This window comes from Apteryx mantelli, chromosome 1 (assembly GCF_036417845.1).
Source record: "Apteryx mantelli isolate bAptMan1 chromosome 1, bAptMan1.hap1, whole genome shotgun sequence".
NCBI classification, from domain to species: domain Eukaryota; kingdom Metazoa; phylum Chordata; class Aves; order Apterygiformes; family Apterygidae; genus Apteryx; species Apteryx mantelli.
In genome coordinates, this window is record NC_089978.1 from 171416492 (window position 1) to 171434606 (window position 18115).

At 41.5% G+C, this 18115-nt stretch overlaps 1 protein-coding gene across 13 annotated transcripts in view; it reads left to right on the forward strand.

The window, feature by feature from the left end:
- Window positions 1-2038: 2038 nt before the first annotated feature.
- The window catches only part of NR2C1 (nuclear receptor subfamily 2 group C member 1), a 61250-nt gene continuing 45173 nt past the window's right edge, over window positions 2039-18115 (forward strand). For 5 of the 13 annotated variants that reach the window (XR_010886541.1, XR_010886550.1, XR_010886556.1 and 2 more), the window contains exons 1-6: window positions 2039-2112; window positions 11430-11486; window positions 11590-11773; window positions 15570-15669; window positions 15751-15923; window positions 16824-16948. The gene's annotated coding sequence lies outside the window, so the exon portion shown is untranslated. Of the gene's footprint in view, window positions 2113-11429; window positions 11487-11589; window positions 11774-15569; window positions 15670-15750; window positions 15924-16823; window positions 16949-18115 lie in introns of those variants that run through there. The other 8 variants (XR_010886548.1, XR_010886553.1, XR_010886549.1 and 5 more) reach the window with 7 other exon arrangements.

Here is an 18115-nt window from a genome sequence, read left to right on the forward strand (position 1 = left end):
GGTGCTGAGTGACAGGACGCGAGGCAACGGGCACGAAGTGAAACACAGACAATTCCATTTGAACATGAGGAAAAACTTTTTCACTGTGAGGGTGACAGAGCTCTGGAACAGGTTGCCCAGAGAGGTTGTGGAATCTCCTCTGGAGATATTCAAAACCCGCCTGGACACAATCCTGTGCAATGTGCTCTAGGTGACCCTGCTTGAGCAGGGGGGTTGGACTAGGTGATCTCCAGAGGTCCCTTCCAACCTCAGCGATTCTGTGATTCTGTGTAAAGTGTGCCTGTATCACATAGTTTCTGTTGGCATAAGTATTTTAGTAGAACCTGTATGGAAGAGATTTTTCTGTCAGCTTAGTTATCCTGCCTCCTTGTACTTCACCAACAGATGTTTGAAAGCACATTTTTTTGATAACTTTGCAGTAAAAACATAAAGGATTTTGCTTCCATTAATGTCTTTGGTAGGGTTGTATCTCTTTCTCATAATCCTGGCTGACACCGCTACATGGATTGTGCCTTTGTAATACAGACCAATTACGAATTGGGTCACTTACAAAAATTTAAACACTTTATTGGATACAGTGTCATTTCTGCTCTATTGAGGATATCAAAATGCTTGTATGAAATTAGCTTTAGTGCAAGTTCCTTGGTATTTGTTAAATTAAACTGCAATAAGCTTTATTTAGAAAGCTGATGTGCAGCTCACACTAGTTTTGGAAGTGATAAGTATGGTAAATTGAAAATGCTGTAACATCCTACACTTTCAGGAAATGGCTAGGAAGTTAATTGCTCCAAGTTAAATTTTTTTCCATAATATTCATTTGCATTTAGCTTTAGAGAATGTGTTCAATCAAAAAGCAAAATATAAGCTTGCCAATACTGACTGAACTAGTCATCTTGAACAGAATAAGCTAGATGCAACTGCAGCTGTGGGTTTTTGGGTGGGTGGGAGGAAAAGCAGTAAAGGAGTTGGCAAGATAAGAACGTGAATGATTTTACTAATGCTAACATACAAATTGTTTGTATTCTTCAGGGTAGTTCATATCTCTACTTTTCGGATGTTAGTGCTGATGTTATTCAATTCAGTAGAAATGATATAATCTGAATGTTTTTAAAAAAGTCAGATAATGTAATTGTGTACATAGCCATGGTGGCCTCCATGATTCCTGCTGATCTCTAACCACAGCTCTACAATCTTCATTGAGCAGATGGAAAAGGAAGAAAAACAGGGACATAGTTACTGCTACTTAAAACCAAGGTCACTAATTAGCATAAATATTGCTAACTCAACCTTGCTCAACAAGAATTTAGAGGTATAAAGAACCGAAACAGCAGTAAGTTGCCGGTTTGGCACCTTTTGGAAAGCTTTACTCAAGCAGGGAGCACACCACATGAGCCTGGTCTGACAGGCAAGGTCAGGTTCTTTGCTACCTTTTCAAATGCTTTTTCAGAGCAGTGTTGGCCTTTAACTGGCAAAGCTTTTTTACTCCTGGCTGTCACTGACGGAGTGTAGCTCTTTCACAGGGGGTTGGCTGAACTTCTCGAGTAACTTCTAGGGTAACTAATGGAGTGATGAAGTTAACCTGTGTGACTTATTGTCTTTGCCGGCTGCATCTGCAAGTCGCAGCAGCAGTGACTTGGGTCTTCATCGTATCGCAGACATTTTGAACTGGATCCGCAAACGCATAACCCGTGTATTTGCCTGAGTATTTGCTACTCAAAGCCAAAACCTGAGCTCGCACCACCCCAACGCTGAGCCGCCTCTTGCCGGGGCGGCGGATGGAGCCGTTGCCCGCCGGGGCCTGCCCGCGCGCACAAAGGGCTCCGCGCGCCGCCATTAACGGCCGCCGACCCGGAGCGCCTCACGGTGAGGGGGGGGGGGGGGGGGGAGCGCCTGGCAGCGAGGCCCCGCCCCCAGCTCGCGCCCCCACCACCGCCATATTGCGCGGATCCCTCCTCCGCCCGCCCCGCAGGGTGGCAGGGCGCAGGCGCGGCGGGGCGGGGCAGGGGGGGGTGGCGCCGAGGGGGCGGGGTCGCGAACTCTGACCTCCCGGAGCCGCAGCCGCCACCGACAAATAAGCCCGCCGGAGAGGCCGCCGGGAGCCGGGCCCGCCAGGTGAGCGACTCCCGCGGCCCCGCGGGGGCGGGCGGCCGCGCGCCTGCGTGCTCGCGCCCTCCCGCTAACGGCTCCGGCCTCCGCCGCTCTGCTCCCGGAGCGCGGCTCGGCCCGGGCCCGCCTCGCCTCAGGCCGCTGCTGGTCCCGCTGGGCGGCTCCCGGCGGCGGCTCCGCGCCCCCCGACCTTTCACCTACAGGAACGGCTTGCGGCTCCCGCATCCGGGCGGCGCCGGCTGCCGCGTCCCGGGGACGCGGCGGGGCTCTGGCGCCCTCCTCGCAGGGCGGGGGGGCGCGGGTCCCTTCCTGCTGGGCGCTGCCGTCCTTCTCCCCCCTTCCCCCCACCCCGGCTGTGCGCGCCCCGCCGCAGCCATTTTGTGCGGCGCGCCGCGACCCCCATCCCGTCCCCGGGATGGCTCCCGCGGGAGGGCGGAGGCGCGGAGTCGTCGCCTGCGGCCTGGCCGGGTGGGGGGCAGCGTGAGGACCGGCTCTGCTGCCTCCCCCCCCGGCACGGACCCCTCGCGGGCCCGTGTGGGGCGAGTGGCTGCGCTGCCCCCGGCTTCTCCAGCCCTGCCGCGGCTGCTGGCTCCCGAGCTCCTGGGTGGTTCCGTGGCTCTGGCTTTATCCTGCGTGACTCCATCTGTTACTTTTGTTAGGGCTGTCGACCCTGTCACTGCTCCTTACTTTGTGTCGATGGGTGGGATCTTTTTTTTTTTTTTTCCTTCACGTTGCAGGGGTTGTTTGTGGGTTGTTTTTGTTTTTTCAGAGTACTGCTGTATGTTGTTTAAGGGCAAAAGCACAGTCCTGTGCCTCAGGGTAAATTTATAAATTGCGGAGGGAAAAGGGGAGATGGCATATGTTCTGCAAATAAACTGGTTTTACTACAAGATGAGTGTGACCGTGATACTTGAAAAAATGAGCTGGGCTTTCTTTCATCTGAGGTTACTAATAAATAGTGTTAAAGGTGGAGTTGGAAAAGGTGATGTAGTAGGAAGAGCTACATCCCCATCTATTATAGAAAAATAAGATGGGAGGAGGGGAAGGGATTCTCATAGTTTTTGGTAGGACAGCTCTCTTTTCAGAGTCAGCATTGTGTAAGCAGAAATAAAAGCTTCTGTTTAAAAAATAAAAAAGGGGTGGGGACAGGAGGGGAGACATCCAATTACTGTATTGGATGAACAGTGTTCACCTGGTGACTCTTTCTTCTGCAACACTTAGTGATTTTGAATGGCTTTTTCTGTAACAGCATTTCCAACTTGAAAATAACTCTGTAAAGACTTTTTGCAGTCCACAGTAGCCAGCTGTGACATGAGATATCCTAGTCCAACAGTAATTAGCCCACAACTTGCTCCTTGCAGTCTGACTTTCCAGGGGGGACTTTCATCTAAGGGAAATCCTGAAGGTCTGTGCAGTGTTTCATTTCTTCTGTCTGAAGTTCTTCAGAGACATTGCAGTCCCTCTCTTACTGCATGAGCAAATGTTGTCGTGTGATGGTGGACAAGAGTGTGTGCACATGCATAGTAATGTGGGGGACTTTGAGATCATCTGATGGGCAGAAAGTGGGGTGTATGGTCCTCAGCTGCTTTTGTAGTTCATGTAGCCTGCCCCATCTGGATAATTAGACACCACTTGCTAAGTCTGCTAAACGCTGCAATGACAGATCAAGGTGATGCTTCTCACAAGAGAACAATTCACAATAGGTCTATTATCTAGCTCTAACTTTTTCCCTCTTCACTTGGGACACTTATTAACACTTTTGTGTTTCTTGCTGGGTTGTATTTTCATGTGAAAAGTTGTTCTGAAGGGAATTAAATTGTTGGGAGTTCTGATCTCTTAAGAACAACCATAGCCGGGGGAGGGGGGGGGGGGTGTTTTCATTTTAGGTCTGCCTTGTTTTTCTTGTCAAGCTTCATAACCTCTGAAGACAAAGCCCAAAGCAAGCCAATGTAACTGTGAGGTTGATTCAGGTGTGTGTGTGTGTGGGGGGGGAGGGTTGTTTGGACTAGATGACCTCCAGAAGTAGCTTTCAATGTGAATTATTTCATGATTGTAATCTGTGATTAAAGATATATTGAAAGAAATGAGCACTGATGCTGTAGCATGGCATTAAATAGTTCAAGTGCAAAATATAACTACAAAATGCTTAAAGCTAATATGCTCGTTCAGTGCTAGTTCAGTGAAAACTGGCTTTCATTCATAATAGGAAATCTAAATATTTAGACTGGCAACATCAGTCTGCTTTTCTCTCTGCTGATATTTAGTTTTCATTTTATTTGATTGTGTGCTTATAGTATTATATAATTAAAATTTATGCAACCAATGAAGTTGCTGCAATTTCTTTACAGTTTGTGAAGGAAAGCAGTTTCCCTAAAGAAGGTAAGCCATGTTTAATGGCAGGATTAGAGGGGGGGGGAAGAAGAGGGAGGGGAAAAAAAAAAGAAAAACCAACTTTTCTTTAATATAGGGAGCTCATCTGTGTACAAGGAGTATAGTGGTGTCGAGTCTAACTTGTACACCTTTGTTCTACTGACAAAAGAACTGTGGATTTCAGCTGTCACTGCTACAGCCTGTGGGAGGACAGCAGAGGATAGGTATCCCTTTCCTGCTTCAGCAGCCATCCTGGTTTAAGCAGTTTAAATAGTAAGCTTTTGCTAACCTGAGTTTTGATTGAAACAGGTTAGGGAGCTCTCATGTGATTAGCTGCTTTCACGGACCTATGGAGATATTAACATCCAGCATAGGGGAGATGGTGAGCAGTTGAGGGCAGGTGTGGGGGCAGTCGTCTCTGACTGGCACAGCTGTCTGCATATGCTTTTCAGTCACACTCGGTCTGCAGCTCGCAGCTTAGGTATGAAATACATAGCTGTATTTTTTTAAGGCATCAGGGAAAATTAAACAATACCTAAGTTACACTCTGGTGATACAGAAAGATCAAATTAGGCTTTTAAACAAACTTGGTTAAATGAGTGAACCATTTTGTGTAGATTGTTCCTCAGTGGTGTCAGGCTGCTTTTACGAGTTTAAACTTGTGCATGTACATTAGTGGCATATGGTAAACTGCCAAAAAATAATATTTCATGTAAGTGAGTATGGCAGATAAAACCGCAAAGGTGCAGTTAACCAAATTCTCATTGTGTATCTAGTCCTGTCCATATCCTTATCTTTCAGTCATCAGCCTTTGATTCCAGAGATTGCTGCATTTAGAGAGTACCAACCAAACTCTCCAAATAACAAAGCAACAAAGGATTTCTCTTCTGAAGAATCAAAACTCTTTGTTTCCAATTCTTTGAGGTTGTGGGACAGGTTTTGCATTGTGAGAGAGTCCCATGTAGTGCTACAGATCATGTAGGGAAGTACATTCCTTTCTGAAGATTATGGTACTAGAACTGCCATTCTGCACCAATACTTAAATTAATTTTGTTACTTTGGGCCAGGCCTTACTTGAATTAGTTCTGTTCAATTTGGTAACAACGCACTCTGGGCTAAGCTATGTATCTTGTCCTTTTAGGAAGTTAAACCAATAATTTAAAAACAAAAAACTAAACTAAAAAAACCCTAAAATTATCATATTAGCTATAATTAATTGTTATGTCACCTCAAATAAGTTGAGGTTACTGTTTATAGCCTGACAATGACTGTGCTGTGAAAACTGCCCCGCTTATTTTGGTAGTAGGTTTCTTTTGAAGTATTAGCAGGACAGTGCAAGTGTCAACGTGACTAATGCTTTCACTCTTTACTGACTTAACCTGAGTATTTTTTCCGGAGTGCTTTACATACCATCCTTGATTATCCCATATCTAGCTACCAAAACTTCTCTGCTTTTTTTTTTTTCCTCCTAATATAGTTCTGTATTCTTTCTGTAAAAGATTTAGCATAATAAGTTATGTTTCTGCTCACAGCTTAATGCAAAATCTTCATGAGCTGCTCTGTAAGTCACACTTATTTTCAGGTTTAAATAAAAAGCTACTTTATGATATAATAGAATTTTCAGTCTGCATGTTAAATGAGAGCTTCCCGATTTATAGAGACAGCATGAGTTTTTGAAGTGCTTTCTAACGAAAACATTGATAACATATGCCAGGAGGAGGAGGAGGGTGTTAAATAACCTTACTGTGACACCATGAGGAAAAAAATCTCTTGGAGTTATGGACACTTAGTTAAACTCTGAGTGATCTTACGAGCAGAAGGTGATGCTGGAAGTATTTGGGACCAGTACTCTGCCCTTCTTAGTGCAATGTATGCTTTAGACGTTGCAATACATACCACTGTTTGTAGGAAGAAGGGGCGGGGGGAAGCTTTCCCTGTAACAAAAATTACTCTGTGGAGTTGATAAAGTGAAAAGTCTGTGAAGAAGAGGGTGAAGATGGTATTTATAGAGTTAGTTTTTTCTGAAACCATGTCAGCATTGATTTACTGGAAAGATGTCTGCAAAACTCCCTCTTTTTCCCTTAAGGAAGTTTCTGTGGAGTATAGGAACATGTGCAAGTTGCAAGGGGAGAGGTATAAGTAATACTGTTTAAGTCACAGGTTTGAAAGTCTTGTCCATAGAATAGCTTCATTTATTGACTACCTTGCCTGTGGCTGTAGTTCAGTGAATGCCCCAAGCAGTCACGTCACGTCAGACCTATGAGTGCAATGTGGCGTTGTGCATAAGGTGGTGTAACAATAGGGGCTTCTTCCAAAAGAAATGGTCTTATTCCTGCTTCCGCCTGCTTTCCTTGTGTCTCACAGAACGATGGTTAGTTGCAGGATGAATAGATTCAGAGCATCAGCTTACCTTGCAGTTGTACAGCCACTAGATCGAATACAAAGAGGGAGAAAAGTCATAGCTAGGAGTGGGGCTGCCTTTGCATGAAATGGTGTAATGATGCCATGGTGGGTGTGATGCCAATGTGTGTCCTGAAAGGCGTATTTGTGCTCGTTCTCTTGTGTTAGTGTAGTCTGCGCATGGCTTTGCATTAGCCAGGTAGGAGAACTGACCTGGCTGAAACGAACCCAGTAAGGGGTGGGGGGGGTGGAGTCTTCAACTGGATGAATTTCTTGATCTGGTTCGCTGTGCAGCTTCAGCCCTGGTACAGGGAACCAGTTTACTTTTTTTTGTGTGTGTGTAACCATGCCGGATTTTGTCAGCTTCAAGTGGAGATGCAGTCTATGGCTGAAGTTATAAAAGACAGCTTGACCTGATTAAATAGCCCCCTAGCTCTAGTGATTATCCAATGCTTATGTGAACTGATTCAGCTTGCAGACAGCCCCCTTCCCCCCCCCCCTTCCCGCCCCCAGTTTCTTGTGGGGCTGGTGAGTTGAATCAATTCTGTAGGTGTCCAGGCAAGTTCTAGAGATGGTATAATAAAAGCAGCCGGAGCACAGGGCTGAAAGTGAGACTGTCCCCTTTGGTGGCCCAAACTGTAAGAATGACTCAGTGGTTTCCTGAAAGTTCATCCTAGCAATCCTGTTTCCTCATCTTTCCTCCCACTGTAGTGCTTGCTTACATGAAAAACACAGCAGTTTTAAAGCAGTGAGAGCAATGACTTAAAATGAATGTACAGCCATGCTTACAAATGCATCTTTTTCTCTACTGGTATATGCCTTTTACTTATTCCCTTACGCTTTCACAAGTGTCCAGTCTTCCCTTGCTTGCCTGCAATTCCAGCTACTTCAGTGTTCTTTGGGTTTTTTTGTCTCTTACAATATGTGTGTTCTCTAAATCTTGATGTGCAAATAAACAGTATCTAACTGTGTGTCGGGAGTTGCATAAATATTCCTTAGTTCATTGATGAAGAGAATGTTACTCCTTTAAGTCTGCCAACTGTTCTACCATCTTGAGCAATATGACTTGTAGAATGATCATCCAAGAATAGCTGGTTTAGGTTCCTGTGCTCACTGAGCCTTTTTTGTATGCAGCACTGAGCAGAATAGCATCATTTGTTTCACAAATGTGTTTCGATTCCTTGGCTTGATTTATTATTTATAAAGCACCGCAGAATACTATTCCTAATTTTAAATAGCCTTGGGGTTTAAAACAAGCAACAGAAACCCCTGTCACATCTAAATGTAGAGTGATTTTTTTTTTTTAAATGCCTTTCATTTTACATACAGCTATTCATTAAACAAGTTCTGTGTAGGTTATGCTAAATTCTTAATTAGGGCAAGGTGACATCTGGGAATGAAAAGGAAGGCTAGTTTCCATTTTAAGATATAGAGCAGATTTAAGCCCAATGTGATGATCTGAGCTGGGACAGCAAATCCTTAGTTAATTTTCTGAAGATCTGTTGAAATCATTTATTACTGAAGCAGTATGACTATAGAAACAGGTTAAGATATTTTCTTCTAAGAGGGATTTTTTTCATGGCTATCTTTCCATTATGGTAACCTTCTGAGCTTTCCTAAAAAATGTTAATCTTCTTGTACTTATCTTTACTGTTCTATAAAACCAGAAAGAAAAGTTGACAGTAACTTGTTCAACCATAAATAGTTGAGATGCTGATACCTCAAAAGTATGCTCAAAGTTCTTACATAACTACATTAGTTTAAATGCACATCAGATTTTTTTACTGGTATGTATTCCACAAGTGAATTAGTTTCAGAAAAGACACCTGTGTTAACACATACGCGTTCCATCCAGATATGGAGTCAAACTGGTTTGACAACACTAGCAGAATAAATGAAACTACTCAGATTTTACAAGCGTTGTTTTTGTAGCAGTAAGACTATACTGATAAGCACTATGATGGGTTTTTTTGTGTGTGTGTTTGTGTGTGTTTAAAGTAAACTGAAGATCTTGGGTGGATAAAATTTTGGTATGTTGTATCTTTATACTGATGCAGTTTGCTCTCCTTCCTTTAAAAGATGTTGTATCAGAATCGAGATACCTTACATTGGACTGCTGGTATAGCTGCATCGCTATAATGTAACAGACCAAGAGACCTTACCGTTTATATCACATGGAGAGTCCAAATATCAAATGATATTCCTATTGCTATGGCATTTAAATTCCTCAGTCTACACTGGTATAGTATTTTTGTATCCCATTAGCAGGAACTTCATACAGCGATCATTAAAGTTGTACAACTTTTGTCTCTGGACAAGGGCATGAGTTAAATGTTGATGTGTTTTGGATATAGCTCTACCAGTGGACAGGTTAGTGTTCCTGATTACCAGCCCTCACATCTGCTGCCTGCTCTCCTGGGAGTGCTTCTTAACCCCTTTCACTTGAAGTAAGCCAAATGCAAACAATTTAATGCAAACAATTTAAATAGTAGTTCTTTGCTAGCTTATTTGACTAAAACATTGAGAAAATGCTGGTGTATACAAACTGAGCAAGAGGCAGAGAAGGTGGTTGAATGGTTAATGCAAGCTAGTGAATCTCTCCCACCGACACGGTGGCGCACGGAGTGCATATTTAAAGTAGTGATGGAACACCATTGGCGATGATGCCAGGTTCAGCACCAACAAGTTTGGTCTAATGACAGCAATGTATTTAAAAATAATCTTGACTCTGCCTGTCAGGCTCATTAACTCATTTAATAGGAGCATAAACAAACAATATTTGCATAGGATCTACACACAGAAAGAGATTAAAATTACATTTCATTTATGAGTCTGAAGATTAAGGAGAGATACAATAAAAGCTTTTTAAGTAATACAGAAAAGATCTAATGCCTACCTTTAATCAAAATGCCTGCTTTTAGATGCTTCTTCTAATAAATGGGACTAGTTCAAAAGAAAATAGATGGATATATAATTCTTCTTCAGTTAGTTTCTGTTTCATAGGTCTTTGAAAGAGCTTTCCTTTTTTTTTTTTTTTTGATTTAATTATATGGGAAGTAATATTGTCAAGCACTCAAGAAATAACTTCAAAAACACATGCGGTGATTATACCTGGTAAAGTAACTCTAGCCGGCATAAATACAGGTGCTAATGTTTGTGTTACTTTTTACCTCGAGCAATAGAAGAGAGGCTTTACTGTGTTGGATATCTTCCAAGAAAGCAATTTTCCCTGGCCCCAGGAATTTACCATTGCTGACAAAAAGTCCAAACAGATCACCACAAACTGATGGAGTACACGGCTACAAAAAGAAAATATTGGACAGTTGGAGAAGCGGTGATCTAATCATGTTGACAGTCTAAGTATTGTCAGTTTTCTATAAGCAGCACATCTCCTTTGAGAAGAATTGGAGGATCATGTATTAGTTTTATGTAGTTTTAGAAAGAGCCTTCACAATCTTAATGGCCACTGTGCAAAAAGTTACAGAAGCAAGTGCTTTGGGAGTTGAAACAGAGAATGATATCGTTCACTCAGTGGTCACAGGGCAAAACATTTCTTTATCGCTTCACTTTCACTACGAAGTTTCTGAGAAATAAAGGCAAGGAACTTAAGTCTGATGTGAGAAAGAGAAACCAGTAGAGCAGTTGAATGAAAGAGATGTCATGGTAAAATCAGCGAGTGAGGAAAATAATTTGCAAGGGTATTCAGAGTGGGATATGAATGAGGTAAAAGTTAATTAGTCAAGCTTTGCTAATAACTTTTCTTAGTGCTTGATATACTGGCAGGAGTTTTGGCTCCCTCCTCCCCCCTCTTGGAGTAATAATATTATGGTTTGCAGTTCATTCTTTTTCATTTATTTAGTTATGGGATATTTTAAAGAGGATCATAAAAGTATGTGCCCTTTGTTTCATGTTGTGCTCTCTGATCTCTTTTGAATTCCAGATCTTATTGCTTTATTTTTGTAGATAGGATCAGAAAGGAAATATAAATGTGATTAGAAACCTTTAGCATCTGCATAAAGTTTGGTTTATCTTGACTAGTCTTGTTGCCTTGAAAGGAGAGCAGAACAGTCTGAATCAAGAAAATGTCAATTATTTGAATCGGTCTACTTGTTTTCTATATTAGTAGTAAAACCCAACGTTTATGCCACCTGATGGATGCCTTGGAAGTGTGTGGCATGATTTGGACAAGTCTGGAATAAAGAAGCATTTCTGAAATCAGTTCACTTTAGATGGACACCTTGAAGTTGACTTGCAGTTACTGAAGCTCCAAACTCAGACTGTGGATGGAGTTAATCTAAATCTTTTTATTTACTTGGAAATTTAAAGTTTGTTCTAAAGTATTTGGAGAGCATTGCCCAGGTAGCTCCAAGTTTAGAATGTATTAATCATAAGACTTATATGAAGCAATTCAGTATTTTGGAATTTTGGCTAGAGAAATTCAGGAAAAGAAGCTTTTAAAGCATGAAAATATGTGGTGCTAAATATGTAAGTTTACATAATACAAGAAAAGAAGGCTAAAACCTTTTTTTTTCTTTTTGTTTAATTTGTTGCAGGGATCTCTAAAGAGTGATTATGCATACCTGATGTGAAGTATAACATAGATACCTTAGGTAAGCTAAAGGTGAACTATTAAACTTCTTACAACTGTCCCAAAGTTTCTTAAGAGCTAATTCTAGTTGACCTGTCTTAACTCTCCATCTCTCTAATGTCAAGGTGCACGGTCTGACAGGTCATAACTGTTCAGAGAGGCAGTCTTGCTGCTTTGCAGAGCTGGAAGTGGTGCTTGTCTGACTCCGCAGTGAGCTGCTTCAGGCAGCTAAACAGGCTGAAAATAAAGGATACAGTTTCACAGTGCAGACGAACTGAATTAACAGCTCCCCACCATTAAAAGTGAAAAGTGAGTTTTACCTCCTTTCTCATCTTCCTTTTGACTCCTTCTCCTGACATCTAACCACATGTTCTTTCTTTTGGCCGCTCTAGAATTAACTTGATTGCAAAGCAAAGTGATTCAGCATGCTTACTTGGCAGATGTTTGCTGCTTTTCCGCTAGGTCAATTTTCTGTCTTTTTAGTGAGTTGAATGGGCTTCCTGTGTGATCAGAGGAACGCCAGAGCTTGCTCAAGACGAGCAGGACCTCCTCCCCATAGCTGAGCTGTAATTCCGCTCAAGCTGCCTTTGAAACCGTATCCTGACTCTACAAATCAGAAAGAAGTTTCTGCCAGTTCAGTTTCTTGAACTGACTCCCAGGGGGGTTAGGTGTATACCAATACCAGCACAAGGACAAGATTAAGGAATAAGGCAAAAATGGGTCAATGGGAGAGGAATGCCTGTTTCAGCTAGCCATTTCATCAGTTTACTTGTGTCATTAAGTGATGCCCAAAAATCTGTAAATTAAGCACTGAAGTTTGTGTTTTTTTCACCAGTGAGGATGATGTTCTTCAGAGCAAGGATTTTAACGTAATGCATTTCAGTGCAGAGTAGAATTGTTATGAGTGCTGAATTGGTCAATTAGTGCCCTTGTGTTTAGGGATCACAAAGTTAAAAAAAAAAAAAAAAAGGAAAAAAAGAAAAAACCTACTACTCTCATGTTTATGCACCTTGTAGTTGCAAGTGATAAAATTAAAGTGCATGGGAATTCCAGCTCTTCAGGTCAAAATTAAGCCTACAACCTTTACTTTTGCAAGAGCTCTGGTGTATAGCCAAGGACATCTGTACAACCACTGATGGTTAGCAGTCCTAGCTGTCCTCCCACCTATAGTACACAGATGGCTGAGCTGCTGTTGAGCCAGTTGCTGAACATTACTGTTTGTTGCATGGCATTTCAATGCAAACAGTAATGACAGACTTCAGAATGATACACTAATTTCTGGTGATTTCAGCAGCTGATTCAGAAGTAGCTTCACCCACGCATACACATATACAGGAGTGAGAAGACTGGATGGAGAATTAATTCAGTGGGGTGTTCCAAGCTATGCTCTCTCTGCTTATAAGAGCTGTTAAATTAAGAGTTTCCAACTGACCACTTGCTTCTAAGAATTGTTGTGGGACTGAGATACTGATCACTAAGAAGGATTCATCTGCAGGTTGTTCTTGTGTGCACGAAGAAATGTCACCTGCTAAAGTGAAGCCAGAATAAGACCATATCCTCATAATCAATATAACTTCATAAATCAGGCCTGATGTACATCAGTCTTAAAAACCATCTGTGTTAAATAATCCCCAGGGAGATATATTGGCATATATCAGTTTTAAATGGTCTTAGTTTAGTTTTGTGTACAGGCTTTTTTCTGCACAGAAGCTTAAAGATGCAATGTTGCAGCAGTATAAATGCACCGGTATGTTCTGTGTCTAGAAGAGGACTGACTCTAACTTAAACTGAGCTTATAAATTTAACAATTCGCAAGTCAAACCAATTTAAGTTTCACAGCCTCTCCATAAAACGGTTTATCAGCATTTATAAATGAAGCACTTTACAGCTCTGCAGTATAACCTCAAAAACTTGTAGTCACAATCTTGGTACCCTCTTAGAGGTGTATATATACTCACACACATACACACACACACACTCTATGCTATTGCAATTTTAGCAGTAATGTGTTTAGTTACAATATTTGTTGAGGCATCTGGTTTCTGAGTATTCGTTATAATAACTGCATGTCAAAGGTGGATTGCTTAATATTTTGTGTTGAGTACCAACAAGGTTTTCAGGGCTGTCTTCTACTCGAGGTAATCAAGAGTTAGTCTAGGCTGGATCCGTATCAGATACCAGATTCCTTTCCAGAAATTTTCCATTGCTAATAATAATACAATTGTAATAGCAGGAGCACTGACACAGTTAACATTTTTATTTTACTAGGCTGAGCTAAGGAACAACTAGTTAATAGTCCTTGCAAACTATTAAAAATGTTCTGTCAATTTATCATGGCAACTCTTTATTGTGGTCTGCCTGTAGTAGCTGCAGATTCTTACTCAGTTGCATATATTCCTCTTCCATCGTATATATGCCCCACATGCTCGTGGTCAGATGATTTTCCTTGCTTTGACAGCTGCTTCTGCACCCATGGGCTAAGTTTCCTTGTGCTTATTCCAGACAGTGTGTAGGGGTAGGACAGCCACAAGCTATTCTCCAGATTCCTCTTCATTGTAGGAGTTCACTCTTGTTTGTATGCTTGAAGTACTCTATTCAAGCAAGTTTACTGCAAATGAGAGGCAGATGGCTCTTTTGGATAAAGTTTCAAACATTAGCACTTCTGATTGTTTGGTTTTTGCCTCTGTCTGAAAGTTACTTTCCTTGTGGCTGGAACATCATAGTTTGCTGCGTGTATATTCCTTCACTGCTTTATTGTAAAGTAAAACATGATAGTTTAAACAACTTTCAGCATTTAAGCTAGCTTGTTTTACTAATACATCTTAGCTGTGAGGGCAGTAGCATCCAGTTTAGGGGAACTAACCAGTGGGTGCAAAGTGTTTCCTTAAAACACACCCCACTTGATTCCCAAGCTCACGCTTTATTTCCTACCAAGACAACACTGCAGAAGTGTGCATCTGAACTGCACAGTGATTTAACTAGCAACACAGAGTGACGGGATGAACAGTTGAAAAGCTTTGTATTTTGGTTTGAGGCTTCTGTGTCTCAACAGGTTTGGGGCATATGTAAATTTGTACTTCAGGCTCATAGCTGGTGAATCCATGAATAACTATGATCAAGAATTTAAGTTTCAAGAGGCGTTTCCTGCTTATTTTTGCAGTGTTTATAATTAACTGCTTGTAAGGAGCTAAAGAAAATAAATAATTGGGGTTTTGTTTTGTTTTGTTTTTTCCGAAGATGCACTATCAGGGATAGGGTCTAGCAGTTACAGTGAAACTAACATTCTTAAAGGTGACCTTATGTGATGGTTGGGAATCTTGATGATGATGACATTAAGTGTTTCTCATGCTTCATTGAGGGATCGTTTTTGAGAGCTGTACCATTTGCAGCTCATTCTCTAAAGATCATAGTGGTCGAGAAAAACCTCCTTAAATGTGTTTTGAATGGAGGGAGTATGTTCTTCAAGTCCTGAAATAGCTGAGCTTGAAAACTCTTGTAAATACAGACTTCTCTTTCTTGGTTCTGAGAATTGCATCTCAAAATCTTTTCTGACCAATAAAATTCTTCTGACTGGGGAAAGATAGAAACATTATTTTGTTTAGGGAGTATTGATCTAGTCGGGCTTTCAAAGTCCATTGTAATTTCATTAGTTTTAACAATCATCACCTTTAAAGCATTTTGATTTTAAAACAGTTTATCGATAGATTGGCTCATCAGTGCCCTTTCAGTTTAAAATTTCCTCTAGTTTCATGGCATTTAGACTGTACTGCTAGAGTTCGGTATGTCTTGGGGGTTGTAACTGTGCAACACTTTATTCTGTTCCAAACTCCTCCTTCCTTTTCCTCATCTGTAATACAGATTTCCTGAAAAAAATCATACATCAGGACATGGCGTCTCTTTTAGAGAGCCTCTTCCACTGCTTGCTTAAGAGTAAAAGAGAATATACTAGTATTGCTCCTACCACCTAAGAATAAAGGAGGGTTTTGGCCAGTTCTGGGTTTGAGAGCACTGAATATTTTAAGTATTTTTTTTTAGTTCTGGTTGATAACACTGGCTCTTACTTATCCTCTGAATTAATAATGTAAAAATATCTGCTTTCTTACAGCCATGTGTCTTGCTGGCAAGAGATATTTCTTGTTACGCACAGGTGTTAGTACCAGTACAGAATTCTGCCATTACCAGTACAAATTCTCACCATGCTTTTGGTGAGTATTTGGCAATATGGCAAAATAGTTGAGAAGACAATCCAAGTTTTACATTATCTGAAATGCACTCTCATTAAACAGAGATCCACAACTTCAACTTCTTCAGCAGTTCAACTGCTCACTACCTTGGGACTTGGTCAACAAAGAGAAGTTGATGTGAACTCCCACCACCCCCAAAGAGTTTGCTACAGCAAAGACGTGTCTTTTTCAGGACATAATCAACAGCACAAGCTTAAATGCACCCTAAAACACAGGTGAGAGTTTGCCTCATGAATAGGTACCACGCTGCGGACACATAGCCCAGTAAGTAAGACTTGTTTTCAGAGCATGCAGGGTGATTTGTCTGTCAGCCCATGGAGCATCATCTGGCTGTGAAAGCACAGTTCTCGCTAGGAGTCAAGTCCCCAGTGGTCATGGACTTGCTTCTGCAGATTCATTAATTATGCTGACTCTTGGGATCATCAGAAAATTCAGATAGAATATGGCCAGAAAGATCTGGCCATCCAGCTTGAACAAACCAGTTTTGTTTTTTGAATCTGGTAAACCTTCCGGTTTAAATTCTGATCCAAAGTGTCTGTCCTCTGGGCAAAGTAACGTGGCTTCTCTGTTGCAATGTGTCTTGGAAGAAGCCACCAGACAGTACAGCTTTCGTGTTCACTGTTGTTCTAGCTAAGACTAAGATTTGTAGGGCATTCTTCTAGTTTATTCGTAGAGCTTGCAGAGAGGATAAAATTTGCCCCTTTTCCCTTTTTAAACTGCATTAAATATTACTATCAAATAGCTCATTATGCCAACCATTTTAAAAGTCTACTCCAGTGGATTTAGAAGATTTAGAAGCTTCTTTTAGAACTACTGGAGATTTGGATGTTGAAATGTGGTGTTTTATTCCAATAAATGCTGTCTGTTATAGCTGTTTTACAGGGAGCATTTAAGGAGACTTAAATACTTTCTAATGCCTTAGTTACTTGAAGTAGTGACCATAAGTGGAATATGTATCTCAACAAGCACTTAAAGTTACCTTACTGTAACTGTCGTTCTCCGAGTTACAGTATCAATATATATTGCATGACCCATCCTACTTTCCTAGTAGCACAGACACTTATAAAACCTGGTATCTCTGTTGACAAAATAAAGGGTTTCTTTGTTTTTTCCAGCCCTTTTATGTTCTGAAGTGGATGTGAGGCATGTGGGCCCGCAGGCTTGGCCCTAGCAAATATACGTGGCCAAGACTGCAAACTTGATGTGCCTGTATGCTGCGTCTGCAAAAAAGCTGTGGAACGTAAGACTTGGAGGATAACATCAATTTAGACTGGTGTATCTGCTTTACATTTGTGTTGCTAAGTGCAGTTTGGTTCTGTTAAAACTGGCAGGGAGAAATGCAGAAAAAATATAAAATTTACATAATTTTGTAAACTGCTCAGTTCTTGAACTTTTGTGTAGACAGTGAAAATCCATGTGGTTTCAAATCAGTGTTCTGACTTACAATACATATGAATTCTGATCAATGCAGATGAATGTGCAGTTTTTAAAAATGACAGTACTTTTAAGAGAGGAAGTCTGAACTTTTTTTCGAATCTTAGTGGTTTTTGCGGTGGGGGGGAGGGGGTGGTGTTTTGTTTTTTTGCACACGTCCAAAATGTAATCACTATAAACTTTGGTTGCTTCTAACTTGTTAGGGTATTAATGGTCTTGCATATGCAACTTATGTATGTAGTGCACAAAGTTTGTAGGGGGGATTTTTTAATTTTTTAAATTTTTTTAGCAATTCAGTGAAGCAATATCTGGCTGAAGAAGGCATATGAAATGTTCCATACAGACCTGTATCTGCAGAAGTGTGGGTTACAGCTGTAATCCAGTTTTGGTATATCATTAAACATTTTGTATAAGACTGCACTTTGCAAAAAAAAAAAAAAATGGATTGAGAGTTCCCTACCTTGGAAGACTTACTGTTCACATAAATACTTCATTATTGTTATTTAGCTAATGAAAGACAGGGACCAGAATTCGGCCTGGGGAAAGGCTGAAGAAAATACCATTGAAGAAATCTTGCTTGCTTGCCTATCAGGCATGAGCTGGGAGACCAAGTGTTTCGTCAGCACGGCAGGGAAGGGCCGGGCTGCCAGGAGAAGCCAAAGAAGGAAGCGGTGGGAACTGCAGCCTAACAAGCAGGGCAAGGCAAGAATCTGATTAAATTCAAGTAGCCCTGTAAAAGCGAGAACACAGTAAATGTAGTGTCATCAGTTATTTCAAAGAATTTGAAAAGAGAAGGATGCTGGGGTTATAGCTACAGGAGGAAATGTTTTTCTTCCTAAAAGTCTTAAAATGGCAGGGCCGTGGTGGAGCCAGGCAGCGTCATCGGCACGGTCAGGGCGCTGGTACCCAGGCACCCGGACCCCGTGTTGGGGGAGAGCCTGCAGAGCCTGCTGGGGCACTTGGGGTCCAGACA